Source organism: Phoenix dactylifera, chromosome 11 (assembly GCF_051530095.1).
Source record: "Phoenix dactylifera cultivar Ajwa chromosome 11, Ajwa_hap1_PhDact_Kaust_v1.1, whole genome shotgun sequence".
Lineage (NCBI taxonomy): Eukaryota > Viridiplantae > Streptophyta > Magnoliopsida > Arecales > Arecaceae > Phoenix > Phoenix dactylifera.
The window spans coordinates 22,494,856-22,511,804 of NC_143200.1; the positions used below are offsets into that span (position 1 = coordinate 22,494,856).

Genomic DNA, 16,949 nt, shown 5'->3' on the forward strand with positions numbered 1-16,949 from the left:
TGTTATGCTAGCTCGGCCATTATTATAGAGAAAGAAGAGAAGATGATTTCTTATTCATTCAGTGAACTATTACAATAGGAGTTATATAGATGAGCAGATAAACACTGCAACCGTGGGAGAACAGATCGACTCATCTGTTGCAACTGATCCGTTAGCTTCCAGCGAAGATACCACGGGATGAAGAGAGAGGAAGAAAGGGTTGTTACAGTGAACAACCTATCAGGTAATATCTCTTATACGCCCCCTCAAGATAGGGGTGCCATCGGCGACACCAATCTTGGACCGAAGAGACTGAAAGCGACCATGAGCAAGTGGTTTGGTGAGAAGATCAGCCAACTAATCCTGGGTGCTAACATGAGAGACATTCAACAGCCCTTTGGAGACAAAATCACGGATGAAATGAAGATCAATAGCAATGTGTTTCATTCGCGAGTGAAGTACGGGATGGAGGCTTAATAGGGTTGCACCGATATTGTCACATTGTAGAAGAGGTGGTTAAGAGAGAGATACTCCAAGCTCACCAAGTAAGGATACGATCCAGGCAATCTCAGACGTCGCAGTGGCTAAAGCCCGGTATTCTGCTTCAGTGGAGGAGCGAGCAACAACCCGTTGTTTGCGAGTAGACCAGGAGATGGGCAAAGAACCAAGAAAGATGATGTAAGCGGAAGTAAAAGTTCTATCACTGAGATCACCAGCCCAGTCAGCATCAGAGAAGCTATGGAGATTAAGAGACGATGAAGAAGCCGGAGGAGAACACCGTGGAAGATGGTGATCTTCAGATATCGAAGAAGACGCTTCAGCGCAGTCCAATAAGTTTCAGATGGTTGATGCATAAATTGAGCAAGTTTGGTGACAGAAAAACTGATGTCCGGTCGTATGAGAGCCAAGTATTAAAGTGCACCAATAGTACTTTGATATACAACGCCATCTGCTGAAGGAGTGCCATCCTGAAGATGTAAGGAGGGGCGAGTAGCCGTGGGAGTTTGGACAGACTTGGAGCCTTCCATATGAACTCGATGAAGAATATCCCGGATGAACTTATGCTGGGTTAAGAACAGCCCTTGCTTTGTGGGAATAACTTCATCACCCAAAAAATAGTGAAGAGGCCCTAGATCCTTTAAGGAGAACTGTTTGCCAAGATCATTAAGAACCTGAGACAGAAATTGGGACTGATTCCCAGTAAGAATCAGATTGTCAACATAAACTAGCAAATAATATTGAACACCCACCGTGCGATAGATGAAGAGAGACGAGTCAGAGCAGGAATTAACAAAACCCAAACCCAAGAGGAAGGATCATAATTTCCGATACCACGATCGCGGTGCCTGTTTGAGACCGTAAATGGATTTCTTCAGACAACGATCCCAACCCGGCAGGTTGAGCCATATATACCTCATCAGTGAGGGTACCATGCAGGAAGGCATTGTTAACATCAAGCTATCTTAAGGGCCAACCACGTTGAACAGCAAGAGAGAGAACTAAGCAAACAGTGACTGGTTTAACTGGGCTGAATGTGGCAAAGTAGTCAACGCCCGAACGTTGATGGAGACCCTTGGCAACCAAACGAGCTTTATACTTATCAATCGCACCAGTTGACAGCCGCTTGATCTGCAAAACCCACTTAGAACCAAGCAAATTCTGCGAGGGAGATGGAAGAACCAAATCCCAAGTGCCATGGCGAAGAAGAGCAGTAAACTCTGTAGACATTACAGCCCACCATTTGGGATCCTTTAATGCATGCGACACACAGGTTGGTTCAATGATCGTTGGCAGTGGATGTTTAGTGACAGAAAAGAACTGCTTAGGTTTGAAAATGTTGTTCATAGACCGAGTAAAAATAGTACATCGGGGAGGTGGAAGAGATGTAGAAGAATGATGGTCAGAAGAAGACAAACCCGAAAGTGTAGTTGGAGAGGAGGAAGAGGCAGGAGATGCTTCGAAGTTGGTTGAAGGAGAGGAAGAACCAGGAGAGACACTTGGAAGGGAAGCAACCACTGGAGAGACAACCGAAAGAGACATGTCAGTGTTAACTTGCGAAGGTGAGAGTGGCACCGAACCTGGAAGAGGGACAGAAGGGCCTGAAGAGGCAAATGGCATAGTGGCTTCATCAAAAACAACATACCAAGAATGAAAGAGCCTGGAAGTGGAGAGATCCAGGCACTTGTATGCACTCTGATGAGTAGAATAGCCAAGAAAGACACAAGGCTTAGACCGAGGTTGAAGCTTGTGAGAGGTATACGGTCGGAGCCAAGGGAAACAGAGACAGCCAAAGATTTTGAAAAATTTGTAATTAGGATGATAGCCAAATAGTGCAAGAAACGGACTTTTGAACTGAAGAAGAGGAGTTGGCATGCGATTAATGAGATAAACCGCGGTTTGGAAAGCATGGGACCAAAACTTAAGAGGCATGGAAGCCTGATGGAGAAAAGTGAGACCGGTTTCAACATTATACCGGTGACGATGCTCACAGGTGCCGTTCTCTGAGGCGTGTGAAGAGCAGTGGTAAACCAGCCTATACCGTTTGTGGCAAGGTAAGGTTTGAGCTTCAAGAACTCCCCACCATTGTCAGAATAAAGATTTTTAACTGGTTTACCAAATTGCTTTTCTAATATAGTGCGAGGCTGAATGAAAATCTGCTCGACTTCAAACTTTTGATTCATAGGAAAGAGCCAACAATACTTAGTGAAATGATCTACAAAAACTACATAATAATGATAGCCATCAATGGACACATGAGCCGTCGGACCCCAGATATCAGCATAAACAAATTCAAGCAGTTGAGTAGTAGTAATAGAAGAAGAACGAAAGGGAAGTTGGTGAATTTTATTGCACTGACACGACTTACACACAGACGAAACATCAGAAGGATGGGAAACGAGAAGAGAATGAAGATGAACAATTTTAGAAACGATTTGAGAGCTTGGATGTCCAAGATGCCGGTGCCAACCAGAAAGAGAGGTTTTCTCACCAACAAAAGCTAAGACTTTGGATGATGGATTCATGGAGAGAACCTTCAAGGGATAGACTCCATCCTCACAGTTGCCCTTTAGAAGTGGTACTCCCGTTCTCATGTCCTTCACCAAGAAATTCCAAGGAAAAAATTCAATAGAGACCTTGTTAGTTTTAGTAAACTCATGAACGGAGATGAGATTTTTGTGTATAGCGTGAACACATAAGGTGTTATGAAGTTTAAAGATATGAGAGGAAAATGGGAGAACAACACTGCCAACATGGGTGATAGGCAAACCTGAGCCATCACCAATGACCACTTCGTCGGTGCCATCATATTTAGAATGAATGGATAAGTTTCTTAGGTCCGACATTATATTGTGAGATTGAGGCAACAGAATCCACCAACCATTTCTTTGGATCAGCCGTAGGAGAAGTGGCAGTACAGTTGGCATGGACATCACCAGCTTTAGCTTTAAGCATCTGACGACAGGTGCGAGCCGAGTGACCAACCTTATCGTACCACTGGCAGATGATTTGTGGTCGAGAATGTTTGGAGAAAGATGGTCGTTGGCTGGTAGGAGCAAGATGACGAGATTGCTGACGGAAAGAAGGCCTGTTGGAGGTAGGCTTTCGATGTGTGTTATTGGCAATAACCACCAAAGGATTCACTAGACTATCCAGTCGTCGAAGATATGCTTCATGGGACATTAAGAGATCATGAAGTTCTTCAAAGGAGAAGGGTTTCTCTCTGGCACGAATGGGTGCAACAATATCACGAAAATCAGAACCCATACCATTCAGAATGTAAAGGGTTAGATCATCGGGAGACAAGGGAGAGTCAATGGTTGCTAGTTCATCTGCAAAGCCTTTAACTTGTTGTAAGAACTCTGTGACAGTCTGTAACAACCCACGACCTCACCCAAAATGGCTAGCCAGAAGGTATTATTTGGGTTCCTTGATCATGTATAAGTACCCAAGATATACCCAACGAATAACCGATGTGGGACTAAACACACGCCCGCACGGGTCCTCACATACTCCCCCCGTTCAAGCCCTGACGTCCTCATCAGGCTAAGGATTCAGATCCATTCAAATCTAATCACAAACACCACGATTGGCCTGTGGTCAGCCCCAATGGATCCGTGCTGCAGTGTCCCCTAGTCCACATAGGTTATGGGCCGGGTCCGCTCTGATACCATTTAAGTCAATTCAGGACCTCACCCAAAATGGCTAGCCGGAAGGTATTATTTGGGTTCCTTGATCCTGTATAAGTACCCAAGATCTATCCAGCGAATAACCGATATGGGACTAAACATACGCCCGCAAGGGTCCTCAAACAGTCTATGTTCCTCGTTGGGCCAAGGACATGGACTTTTTGCGGGAACGAGATCTGTTCGCATACATGCGAATTAAGGTCATCCACGCCTCATAAGAAGTTTCGCACGTTGCAATGAGTGGAATGACTGTCTCAGAGACGGAGGAAAGGAGGGCATGGAGGATCAGCTTGTCTTGCCGTAACTAGGGAGATTGGACAACAGAAGAAGCATCATTTTGAGAGAAGGAGACACCAGCTGGACGTCAAATTGTGCCATCAATATACCCCATTAGATCAGAACCAATTAGAAGAGAAACAAACTGAGCACGCCAAGACGGAAAGTTCAATGGCGTGAGCTTAAGAGGAGTTGTGAGGATGCATTCACAGCTACTAAGGGAGTTGTGGTGTTAGCAGAAGGAGGGGTATGCAATATGGGATGAGTAGAGGAGCTAGAGTCTGCCATGAGATAAAGCCAAGAATCCTTGTTGTTCGTGGGAACTTAAGGTGGTTCTAATACCATATAGAGAAAGAAGAGAAGATGATTTCTTATTCATTCAGTGAACTGTTACAATGGGAGTTATATAGATGAACAAATAAACACTGTAACTGTGGGAGAACAGATCGACTCATCTGTTGCAACCAATTCGTTAGCTTCCAGCGAAGATACCACTGGAGGAAGAAAGGGTTGTTATAGTGAACAACCCATTAGGTAATATCTCTTATAATTATTGTCTAACTGGGTCGATCGTCACCAAGTTCATAACGTGGAGTTATTACCTAGTAGTTCTTACACATCCTATTAGTCGGTAAATTTTTCTCTCTACTCTCTCTCTTCGAGAACTTTGTGTCTCTTTCTCTTCCACTGTTTTTTTAGAATCCGGCGAACATAAAAATCAGAAGGTCCCCGACCGGACAAGCTCCAGCAAAAGCCCCGTGGTCATCGTGGATTGGTTCAGATTTATTAGAGGATGGAGTTCAACTTTAATCATGTTAGCCTGAAAGCTACATCAACTGTTGATAACCTTTACCAAGGGTGTTGATCTGTGTACAAGGTAATAATATAGTCTTCAGAACTTACTTTGGTCTTGAAATGGTCTTGCTGCTTTTTATGGTTCTGCTGTGCCTGGCTATCCTTTTCCTTTTCAGCTTTTAGCAAAGTAGCTGCATCAGCAGTACATGATCTTTACAAAGGGTGTTGATCTGTTTACAGTTGCGATCTTTTTCCTTTGCCATTTTTTAGCAAATTAAGATTTACTCAATGGATATTAAAAGGATCTGTGGCCTTATTCTACCTACTTGGGTGCTTACATGGTTCAGAATCATAACCAGCAAGCATTGTCTTCTCTAATTTAAGTTCACCTTTAGTTCTTCTCTTCCATGTTGTAGTTAAGATAGCAATGAAAATAAGAAGAAAAAAATTCAGTTCTCTTTCCGAAGTGGCACATCTTCTTCATTTAGATTGTGCACAGAAAGGAGCGACTTGCGCCTTTAGATCAATTGGTGCTGTCATGGATCTTTATTTCAAGAAAAATAAATACCTATAATCTTCTAATGATAGGAAGGGGTACATCATGAAGCCATCCATGTCTATCTCAAATCAAGTTGAATAAAGAACTGATTAGCGTTAGTTTGATTGTTGGGCCTTCTACGGCGATGGATCGGTGTTGGTGGCGTTATTGTTTTTAACCTGTCCGCATGCCTGTTGATGTCCATAGTTCACGTACTAAAGCTACTTTAATTTCTGTTTCTATCACATCAGCGTTAAAGAAGCTAAAGCCAGATGCTTGCAATGGAGACAATGGAGCAACCAAAGCTGCCAGGGTTCTTCTGTGAGAGACTGCTTTCAAAGACAGAAACTAGAAAAGATGGTGAGCAGAGATTCGTCTTTTTGATGATGCTGAACTGAGCATGAAACCTTGAAGTCGGCCTTCAAGCTGCCTTGTCGGCCATGAGGAAGAAGGAAGAAGAAGATCTTCAGGATGCTGATATTGTCACATATCAGCCACGTTAGTCCTCCCTATCAAAATTTCATTACGTGATCCGGCATTTCTCATTCGCCTAACATTCCGACGTAAAATCCTCAAAAATGTCTGAAAAAAAATACTCTTCCGTTGTACAGCTGATGCTGCCGTTTGCTGCGGCTTTTTTTTTTTTTTTTTAATAAAATCCTCAAAAATCCTGATTCTGCAGGTCCAACCTATTTCGATGAATTCACTGGTAAATGGAGTCATAGCCATCTTTCTAAGACTTGTGCATCCTTTAAAAAAAAAAAAACATCATATGTGCTGAAAAATCCACAAGGCCAAAATACGCAAGTCCAAACTTTTTTTTTTCTTTTCAAGTTGATAGGATCATTAGCAGTCATAAATACTCTTTTTGACTGGAAAGAACGATGTAAATTATAATGCGATGGTTTCGTAGCCATCCATGCACCAAATGCTCCTGAGTTAGTCATGCTAAAGTCATTCCCAGCACATACATGTAATATATTTATGATTCAGTGTAGGCAAATAGGTATTGGTATGGGTTACCTTAAGGTTGCAAAACCTTCTAGTCCGTCTACGTACACATGCATCCATTGAGGGAATGAGAAGAGTGAATCTCAAGGCACCAATGAAGGGTAAAATGGAAGCCGCGAACTCATCTAGCCCTACACGTGAGCCACAACCTCAGTCACCAGACCACGGCTTTGGGTCTGAGGCGCGGTATGGTGTGCGCTCTTTGTTTTTTTTTTAAGTTTTCTGCATGAATATCATTCTAAAAATTTAAATTTACGTGCATACTTTTTAAAAATTTATATTCATTTTTGGACTCTTTTAAAATACTTCTTCTTCATAAATGTCTTTAATATAACAGTTCTTCTAACATCATTAATAAAAATCAAATTTATTTTAATTAAAAATAAAATAAAATTTTGAAATTATTTTTTTGTTCTTCACCACGATTGTCTTATAAATATTTGTTTACACATCTATCTATTAAAAGCATTTTAGTTATTTTAATTCAAAACTGTTAATTTTTTAACGGTGTTAAATGGAATGATTATATATGCAAAAGTAAGAATAAGAAAAAAAATAGAGTAATAAAACAAGTGTTTTATAAAGGTCTATGTGTAAATATCAATTTGGTAAGGGTATTTATGTAAAACTCGGTATTTAAAAGGGCATTCATTAAAAAAAAAAAAAATTAACATCCGGTTCCATGCGCGGCCTTCCCCTCATCCGACGTGGCACAACCAGCGATCTAATTTCTTAGCAAGGCTGCCTTGGGTCTCTAAACGTTCGGCACGGAAGCCAGTCCACGATACGAAAACCATGGATAATGATAAACACACCCTTCCTTTTCGACAAACAGCTCTCCAGCACTTCCCACCGTTACGACGGACCACGTCCCAGAACCTTATTTAATCACTTAAATTGTTTATTTATTTAACCGTGACGTGACATTAACTAATTGTCCTTAAGTTTCGGGAAGAAGGCCATGGAGAGTTAGGAAAGTAGAATATAATTATATAATAAAATAAAGAAAAAGGGTTTTTTTTTTTTTGGTAACGAAAAAAAAGGGTGTTTATATCCGCCATCAAGGAAAAGATCCTAAAAAATAATGGCTTCTTTTGCATTAAAAATTGCGCTGGATGGTGCGATACCCACACACGCACCCAGAGCAACCAACAAGCGAACATCCTCCTCTTCCACCCGCCCTCCCCCGGGCGTTTTTTCTTATATAAACAGAGTCCACTCCTCTTCTTCCCTTACAAGAATTCATCCCCTCTCCAACTCTTTCTCCTCCTAATCATTCTCTTCCTCCCCTTCTTCTTGATGGGCGTCTTAAATTATTAGTTTCTTTCTACGAATCTTTTAATTTATTTTTGTCTTCGTATATATTGTCGATCAATTCGTCGACGGCACTTGGAAGGAGTTCGGAAAGGGAAAGAATCTATTTTAGGTGAGGCGAGTTTGTTGTTGTTCCGTTATGTTATTTGATGGATTGCGTTAGTTTTTGCAACTAGATTTGATCCATGCTGGTAGATTTTTTGCTTTTCTGTTTACACTATTATTGATTATTTTGGGTGGTCATCGTATTGAATTCAATCTGTTGCCGATTTGTGTATTGCATGTTATGTTTTTTTTTTAAATTTTTGATGAGTTTTATTGTATGGAGTGGTTGTGGATTGTCTGGAAATTTCAGTTTGGAGATGGATTTTTTTTTTTTAATTTGCTTTTATGATTCTTTTCTCTTAGGGCGCGTTTGGCGTCGCTTTTATCTTTTTATTTTAAAAATAAAAACACAGGTCTGATTTGTAGTACCTCTGTTATCTCCAACACAAACATGTATAAGTCCAATACAAAAGTATGTTGTAATGAATCAATAAAACCAATTAAAAATGTCAGCCACAAAACTAAACAATATAAAACTAATACATAACTAGAGTTGAAGCCTCAATGCGTCATTAGAGAAAAAAGGAACTATATTTTTGATCATGGACTGTTGTATTGTCCTATTCCTTTCAGTATGAGGCATACCGTACGGTACAGGGTTGGAACCAATAGGACTCTTAAGTTTGGATCGGAATAGGCCCCATACCGTCTGTATTGAGATATGCCGAGGTGTACCAAGATGTGTACCGAGGTGTATACTGACCCGTATTGAGGAGTACCTATATTAAGATGCATCAAAATAAAAAGTGAGAAAAAATGGTTAAGAGGGCTATCTTGGTACAAGGTGCATACTGTACTGACTGTACTGATCGTACCTTACTGAAACGGTAAGATTCTGATACAGTACCTAGTATCGAGATTGCGGACCTTGTTTCTCATAGTTGATAGCTCTATCTGTATCTAGATATTACATTAATTTTAACGTGCACATATGTATCTAGAGGAGAAAAATTATGGTGGGGTTATATGTGATTTGTTTTCAGCCTAATTTATAGATCTTGAATTTTATCTTGTGTCTGGAGAAAATAGCTAGCAACAAAAATGAAAAAGAAGTTTTTGGAGGAAGATCTCAAATATGTTACCTTTAGGTTCTCCTAGTTCTGCAAATTCTCCTCTTTATGTCAATTTACTAGCTTTCTTGATAAGACAGGGTGAGTGTTAGTGGTATGCTTAAAGAAAATCAATCAATCTATCTATATGTCTTAGAAGAAATTTGTAGGGCATCCGTTTGCAGTGATCTTCATGAAAAAAAAATTGTCGTTTTGTTTGGAAGCCTCTCTCTTTCTTTTTAGTTTAATTATTTGCTGCTATTTCTTTATGTTATAAATTGAACTGATGGTGGTATCATGCTAATTAATTTTCCTTTCTTCTTCTTTTTTTTTCATTGTTTACTATCTGATTAAATTATTGCATTGAAAGAAGTGTTTTTGTGCTTTAAAGCAAAAAAGAACTTCCCAAAAAACTAAATGTTTATTAACATTACATGAAAAGTGCTTCAACAAGAAGAAAAGTTAAAAAAAAAAGCTTTTAGGAGAAGCTAGAAAACCTAGCTTCCGGCTTCTCCTTCTCTTTTTATAAAGCAGAAGCAACACCAAGCATGCCCTAACTTTGCTTCCTAAATAAGTCCTGCAAGATTTCCATAGATTGAATTGTTTTAATTGTATGTACTGGTGTTAGATGGAGTGGAAGTTGCTACAATGATATGGCTTCTGATTGGCTATGTGACATAAGTTATGGTAGTTACTCTGCTATATGTTGGTCAATGTTTCATGCACTCCTAGAGGCACTTTAACCAGCTTAACCAGTTTAACTTATGTGGCTTGTTTATTTGAGCTGGTACTGAATTTTGCGACAGGAATGTCACCGAGATCTGTGATGGTTTTTCATGTTTATAGTTATTGGACATGAGGGTGATAAGTATCAAAAGGGTTGGGTTTTAGATAATGATAGATGGTTTTCTGGGCATGGGATTTATTGAATTATCTTGCATGGTGTAGTGCATCACCACTGCCATTAACAGATTCTTTTTTGGCTTGTGTTGGCTAGAACAAGTTCATATTGTGCAATAATATGACGTGTGCTGTTTCAAAAGCAGAGCTCTTGTTTTCTGCTTGGCGGCTATCTACATGTTCATCATTGATGCAGCACACCTTTTTTTTTTTGTGCTTAACAAGTGAGAAGTCATTCAATGAAACTAAAATAATAATGACAGACATGCTTCTTTCTGCAGTTTGAGAACATAATTGAGATGTAAGCACCAATGTTTACATCAAGGTTTGAGTACCAATCACATACCAGCTAGTACAGGGCTTGCTGTACTGACCCAGTATGGTATACTGACCATGAACTGTATGGCCATCACTATTGATTTTAAAGCACAATAGCAAAGAGATTCAATCCAAGAACAAGCATTGGTTGCAAAAGTAGAAATGACCTTGAGTTCTCCAACTCACATCCTTTATAACTGGAAATCAATGTTCTCATTTAACATAGTGTACTCACTTATGTCCATATGAAAAACAAGTGTATCATATGTCATGGTTAATATAAATCCGCCAGAGATTTTAAATTAAAACTTGTCACAATTTGCTTGTTCATGTAAATTTCTTGTTGGATGTGTATATTGTAGCTTAAATTACCTTTGTGTAGTGTGAATTGCAGACTATTTTGAATCATTTATTCAGGTAGCCATTCAAGTTCATACTTTATTCAACGAGGAACATGGCTGGAAAAGCTGCTGCTTCTCAAGCTACTGAATCATTTGAATTCATGTTGTTTGAGGGAGATCCAGATCATCTCAGAGCTGTTATATCTACCTCAAACCAAATTAGCCCATGGATGGATCCTAATGTGCTGAAACTGACACACCGTATAGGGCGAGGCCCTTTCGGTGATGTGTGGGTAGCAACTCATCATCATTGTACCAAAGATTATGATCGCTCTCATGAGGTTGCTGTCAAGATGTTATATCCTATTAAAGATGATCAGCTTCACCTTTTTTTGGTCAAGTTTGATGAAATATACTCTAAGTGCCATGGACTACAGTATGTTTGCTTTTTGCATGGAGTCTCAGTTCAATATGGAAGGGTAAGTAGGTGCTTACATTTGGATTTATCTGCATGTCAGATGCTCCAAAAGAGGAATTTTAGTTCTGTCATCAAGTTATAGACTTAAAGTCTAAGTCTGGCGTCTTGAAATGTCTTTCCAGGTCTGCATCGCAATGAAGTTATATGAGGGATCAATTGGTGACAAGATGGCTCGTCTTAAAGGCGGAAGGCTTGCACTCTCTGATGTTTTAAGGCGATAATGTGGATTTAACATCAGTGCTTCTTTCTAAAATGAATTACAAAATTATGTGCTTGAATTCTTATCTTGTGCTGACATCTGTCTTCCAACAGGTACGGTGTTGATATGGCTCAGGGAATATTGGAACTCCACTCAAGAAGAATTTTAAGCCTCAACATTAAGCCCTGTAATTTTCTTCTTGATGAACATGACCGTGCAGTTCTAGGAGACTTTGGTATCCCGTCATTATTGCTTGGACTTTCATTGCCAAGTTCAGATTTGGTTCAGAGGCTTGGGACACCAAACTACATGGCTCCTGAACAATGGCAACCAAGCATTAGGGGTCCGCTTTCTTTTGAAACTGATTCATGGGGATTTGGATGCAGTATTTTGGAAATGTTGAGCAGTATCCAGCCTTGGCATGGGAAGTCACCTGATGAAATTTATCACTTGATTGTGATAAAGAAAGAAAAACCAGACATTCCAAGTGGCTTACCGCCTCAAGTGGAAAATGTTCTTTATGGATGCTTTGAGTATGACCTCCAAAATCGCCCTCTAATATCAGACATTTTACATGCATTTCAAAGGTAAGCTTTACAGCTACTTTGGCCTCTCACGGGCATCTTCCGTGCAAGGCTTCATTTGTGAATAAAAGTGCAGGCATTGAAAAACTAACATTTGCTTTCATGGTTCACTGAGAGATTTTTAGACTAAATACCAATTATATGCTTGCATAAATCCTTCTTCATATTAATCTGAATCAGCAAGTTATTTACAACAAGTTTTAGATTATGGTTGGAGAACTCAGCATTTCATCACATTCATGCAGTGTTAATTTGAGTGTGCAAAAAGCATTTTATATATGCCGGGGGCTGAGTCTTTTTTCTTCGTCCTGTTGTTTTAAATAAATGGAACATGTTCACCTAGTTTTAAAGCCCAATTATTATAGACTACGCATGCATTAGGTGTTGATGTCATGTATTAGAAGAGATGAAAGGATGACAATGCACCACTTGTAGACTGGAGAGGGCAGATTTCCTCGTGCCCCCAACTAGAGTTTGTTGCATATGAAGATTCATAACGAGGATAGAAGATGCCAAGGTAGCGAAATTGAATTTCCAGAAGTAAATAGTAAGAGTGTAAGTTTCTATGTGACTATCAGGAAAAACAGTAGATGATGAGAGATAGAATGATGAAATTAGATGTTAGATGCATGTGAAAATCTCCAGAAGCAAATAGTGAGAGTGAAAATAATTATGTGACTGTCAGGGAAAACAGTAGATGATGAGAGATGGGATGATGAAATTAGATGTTAGATATGCAATCCCAGCATGATCTGACCAGAGCACTTTCACTTTTCTCTGATTCTATAAGAAATCAAATTAGAAAATTTATTGTGTCATTTATGATGTGTTGTCCAGCAGCTGTTTTTACAACCTATGCATCAGAGTATTTAATAGGGTACAGACATGTCCATACTGAGGATGGTTGCACCTGAAGAAGCAGTTTTCTGGCAGTGACAAAAGGTGGTTTTGTGATTGTCACAAAGACTGCACCATATTGTTGAGCCATTATTTATGCTCATGTTTTTTGTGGGATAGGCTGAAATGATGCCTAGATTCTCTTTGATCGTGAGAATTTAACTAAAGGAAAAGGATATTCCACATTTCTATGTTTGTAGCAGAAACAGTGACATTTGAAGGTCAAGGGTTCAAATCTTGGGTATTGCTCCAAAAAGAAAAAGTGAGATTTGAAGTTGAACCTTCAGCTTATGCTAATATTTGTTGGATTGACCTCCAGCCGTTCCAGTTTAGCCCATGATTATCTTGGACAAATTCTCAGCTTAAATATTTCAATGAAGGGGTTGCTGTTGCTGAGTTCTGTCTGAAGCTTAGTGTAGAAAAATTAGCATGAATGCCTTTTGTAGGTAGCATCCTGCAGGTCTCATATGATTGCTATTTACTTGCAATAACATTGGAGCTAAGGTTTGGATATAAGCAAGGCAGTCTCCAGCTGAGCTTGACCATATCTGGTGATGAACTTAAGTTTTCAATCTTTTTTCCCGTAGGCATCTCTTATATAAAGGGTTTTAATTATGGAAAATATGGTTAAGACTACTGCACCGCATGCTACATTTTAACTATCAAGAAATTGTATAAGACCATCCCACACGTCATTTTGACTGCGCAATATTATATGATAAAGGACACTTTCATTTAAATATTATTTGTTGTAATAAGGGAACTGTTTCTTGTTTATATAGTAGGTATACTACATTTGCGGGGCTTTCATCGATGGGTTTTTCTATCTTGCAGAAACGATCTAATCAATTTGGGATGAATAATCACGTACGTACAATATAGTATCACTGTCAGAAGAATGTTAATGATTTCAGTAGGAAGCAAAGAGTATAATTTAGAAGCCTTGTTTCATTTTCACATCCTCTCAGTCCGACATTATTTTAGCATTTGGTTATTTTCTCCTAGAGCTTCGGTTTGATTGATATCAATGTTAAATAGCTGAACTTGTACATGAATAGAAAATTGCATGCATTTCCTATAAAATGTTAGGAAATTACTCTGATATTCTTTGTCCAGTGCTGCATCTTTAGAGCACTAAAGTTTTGCTATATGTCCCTTCAGTTGCAAGGATGCAGTTTCCAGTGATAGCAACAGCTGGGGTGATTCTGAGAATCAGGTGGCAGACAGATCGAGCCGTATCGGTTACACTGATTGGTCCCTTCTAAAGGACCACCTTCAAGTGGGTGATACCGTGCGCTCTAGGAAGTCCAGAAAATCTTTCAGGTCAGCAAGCATGGAGATCGTAGAGGGAACCGTGGTCGGCATGGAAAACAGTGGGGATCCTGATGGTTTTGTGCTCGTAAGAGTCCATGGATTTCATGATCCTTTCAGGGTGCACTCCTCTACAGTGAAGAGGGTGACCTATGGCTTTGCTTCTGGCGACTGGGTACGGTTAAAGGAGGAAGACGAGAAGCAGTCTCCGGTCGGCATCCTCCATGGCGTCGAGCGAGATGGAACGGTGACTGTTCGTTTTGTTGGGATGGAAACTCTTTGGGAGGGGAAACATTCGGAGATTCAGATGGCGGAGGCCTACCGTGTGGGTCAGTTCTTAAGGCTGAAAGATACCGTATCTAGTCCCAGGTTTGAGTGGCCACGTAAGAGAGGTGGGGAATGGGCCACAGGCAGAATCTCACAGGTTCTTCAGAATGGGTGCCTGGTTGTCGAATTTCCTGGTAGGCTTTGCTTTGGAGAAGTCCGCAGCTTCCTTGCGGATCCTTCGGAGGGGGAGGTGGTGAGCTTCGGTACGTGCGAAGGAATGGTTGATAAGTACCGACACCTTGAGGATTTCCATTGGGCTGTGAGGCCACTGGTTGTTGCTTTGGGTTTGTTTGCAGCGCTGAAACTGGGATTCTTTGTCGGCAAGAGTACTGTGGGGAGATCAAGGTGGAAGAAAGGTTTTGGAATCTCAGCAGCAGCAGGAGGATGGACAGAGTGGTAGTGATGCAGCATGGCTACCCCCATCCGTGGCAAACATCCTCTTCAAAGAAAGTGTTGCTCCTGCTAGATAATTATCCAGATTCAACTGACTTGAAGCTGTGGTATGGCGTTTTTAGTTTCTAAAATAAACTCATGGATATACAAACCCTAAAACTCTTCTTGATTGCCATATATATATATGTATATAAGTGTTAATCTTTTCATCTTTAAATGTCTTTTGAGTTCCGGTCATGATCTGGGTGGTACATTTTTATATATTATATGACTTTTGATTTCTTTTTTCCTGTATTTATTGTTTTAATATTTTCTCATTCAAGCAAATTAAGGGTCTTCTCCAATCCTTGACGGTCTTAGAATTGGGTTTTTGCACAGCTTTTTTTTAATTTTTTCCCTGAGGCATGATGGAAAAAAGGTGACAAAAAAGGAAAGAGAATTAATTCGATTAGATACACGCTATCTACAGACTCTCGATGTAGCCGCCATTCGTTGCCCCGCACAGCTCTCAAAGCATTCCGAATTTTTCCATTTGTCATCTGCAGAGATCTCGAAGCAACCATTGCACGATCCAACGGTCCCGTGATTCGGCATCCATATTCAGTTCAACCAGAGAGTCCATTTCGAGCATTTCATTGGTTTGAAGTGCAGGAGGACTGACTTTCCGGTTGACCCAATTTAAGGAGAAAAAGAAGCCCAACATATTCTCGGCCCAGAGAGAGTTAAAGCCACTTCGGTGAAGTGGGCACTCGCTCGGCCCACTTTTATGCCAATGGCTCTAAACGCAAGGATAATAAGGAGGAAAAAACAAATATCCTGCGAGATACTAAATGCAAGAAAAATAGAAGTTTTAGGTCTATAGCAGACCAACCACAGTTTTTTTTTTCACTTTCCAAATATGTGTAATGCTACTACTCAATCCCAACCCAATAAGATGTAACAAGTCCTTTTCTTTATGATGCATGGATCGGGTTAAGATTAAAAATTAGACCGAATTAGAATACCGGCTCGGGTTAGGGTCTTATAATTTCTGATCGGGCTAGATCCAATCAGGCTTGTAAGTCATCTCGGTCTAATTTGAGTCAACAAAACAAATACCTGATCCAACTTTCCAAGCACAGTTTTTTTTTCTTCACTTTCCCAATATGAGTAATGCTGCTACTAAATCCCAACCCAATAGGATCTAACAAGTCCTTTTCTTTATGATGCATGGATCGGGTTAAGATTAAAAATTAGACTGAATTAGAATACTGGCTCAGGTTTGGGTCATATTGAAGATTCTCAAATATTATTCAACGAAGCAACTGGAGTTGATTTCCCTGCAAGAGATGAGATCATGATAAATCATTGCATAGGGAAAAAGAATAAGGAGCCACATGAGATTGTGCCACCCAAGATGAATTCCTAATTCTATGTAAAAACATAAATGGTCTTATGATTGTGAATTACGAGCCCCTCTTTGTCAAAACGTGCATACCACCACCTCTCATCCCAGAGGGGTTACAACATACAAACCAGAAGCAGATAGCAAATTTATGAATTTAAAACACGCATGGCACCCCTCTGCCAACCAATTGGTTTGCAAGCATAATTCTTCCTTGCATGATAGGATGCAAAAACAAAGGCACTCATGAAGCGCTCATGTGGCTATCCCCAAGCACCACTGGTTGCTTGGGCTTCAACCATGGCCCTAAGCGTTATTGATGAGGTGCAGCAGTCTGTCCATTGATGGAAAAACCCTAAATATACCCCTTGTCATTACATACTCAATTTTCAACCTCTGCATTAGAGAGAGAGTGCACCAAATAAAAGTTGGTGTTTATTAGATGGGGGGGTCACAGCCATCAATATTTCCTCTCACATGATCATAGACATCCATGTTTTCCTCCCCATGCGCACCTCATATGCCTACCACAAGCACAAAACAACGGCTGAAAATATTTCGGG

General features: G+C 40.1%; 2 pseudogenes across 1 annotated transcript; one reads left to right on the forward strand and one right to left on the reverse strand.

Moving 5' to 3' along the window:
• Window positions 1-890: 890 nt before the first annotated feature.
• On the reverse strand, window positions 891-4,730 carry LOC149751654 (uncharacterized; annotated as a pseudogene).
• Window positions 4,731-8,072: 3,342 nt separating this feature from the next.
• Window positions 8,073-15,294, forward strand: LOC103706496 (protein KINASE OF THE OUTER CHLOROPLAST MEMBRANE 1-like; annotated as a pseudogene). Its single transcript, XR_015971350.2, has 5 exons — window positions 8,073-8,212; window positions 10,890-11,292; window positions 11,414-11,505; window positions 11,604-12,077; window positions 14,133-15,294. The product of XR_015971350.2 is annotated as a protein KINASE OF THE OUTER CHLOROPLAST MEMBRANE 1-like (transcript).
• The last annotated feature ends 1,655 nt before the right edge of the window (window positions 15,295-16,949 follow it).